Source organism: Corvus brachyrhynchos, unplaced genomic scaffold (genome assembly GCF_000691975.1).
Source record: "Corvus brachyrhynchos isolate BGI_N302 unplaced genomic scaffold, ASM69197v1 scaffold721, whole genome shotgun sequence".
Lineage (NCBI taxonomy): Eukaryota > Metazoa > Chordata > Aves > Passeriformes > Corvidae > Corvus > Corvus brachyrhynchos.
The window spans coordinates 81,615-82,507 of record NW_008235982.1 but is presented as its reverse complement, the minus strand read 5'-3'; the positions used below and the strand labels follow the sequence as shown (position 1 = coordinate 82,507).

Sequence of the window (893 nt, the reverse complement as noted above, 5' to 3'; positions counted from 1 at the left end):
CCGGGCGCGGTTCCGGCTGCGGCTGCTCCGGGGGCACCGGGGGCTGCGCAGGCTCCTGAGCTCCCGCGGGATTAAGTTCGAGGTGACCCAGAAAGGGTACGGGGGTGACTTTGGGGAGAGGGAGGAGGGAATAACGTGGGAAACCTCCTGGAAAACCCCGTAGGAAGTATGGGAGATGTAGGAAATAACTGAGGAGATGACATGGAAAATATGGAAGATACAGAAAATAGGAAAAGTGGCATAGGAAATGTGGAAAGTACAGAAAACAGGGAAAACGGCACAGGAAATGTGAAAAATACAGTGGGAAATGCAGAAAATATGGAAAATAACACAGAAAATACATAAAATAGCACAGGAAAGAGAAAGCACAGAGAAAGACATAGAAAACGGGGAACATGAGCTGGAAAATCCACACGTGTCCAGGTAAAGAGGTGCCAGAGGGGGTGGAAGGTGACTCTGAAGTGCAGCAATTCCCGATTTCTTCGGGACGTTCGTAGGGCAGGGACTCGTAACCCCCCCCTGCTGTCGGGATCCCGGCTGGATCCAGGCGATCCCGACCCCTCGGCCTGATCCGCAGGGGGCTGTTCCGGCCGGAGCGGGCTCTGGGTTCTGCACAGCTGCGGCTCGAGGGGCTGGAAGGGGCCTGTGAACTCCGGGAGCAGCTGCAGGTGAGGGGGCTTCCCAGGCATTCCCGATCCCGACGCTTCCTGGTGGTCCCAGATGTGCCTCCCTTTTGATCCCGGTGCTTCCCAGTGTTCCCCACTTCCACAGGACATTCCCACCCCCAGCATTCCCACCGTTCCCCATCCCCCAGGCTCATTCCCGCTCCCTCCATCCCCACTGTTGGTGCTATTCCCGGTGTTCCGCAGCTGCTGGACGGGCGGCGCCGGACG

General features: G+C 57.8%; 1 long non-coding RNA gene across 1 annotated transcript; it reads left to right on the top strand.

Annotated features, from left to right (window-relative positions):
- The first annotated feature begins 6 nt into the window (after positions 1-6).
- LOC108445484 lies at positions 7-893 on the top strand. Its single transcript, XR_001860360.1, has 3 exons — positions 7-96; positions 578-668; positions 870-893. It is a non-coding gene; the product is annotated as an uncharacterized LOC108445484 (long non-coding RNA).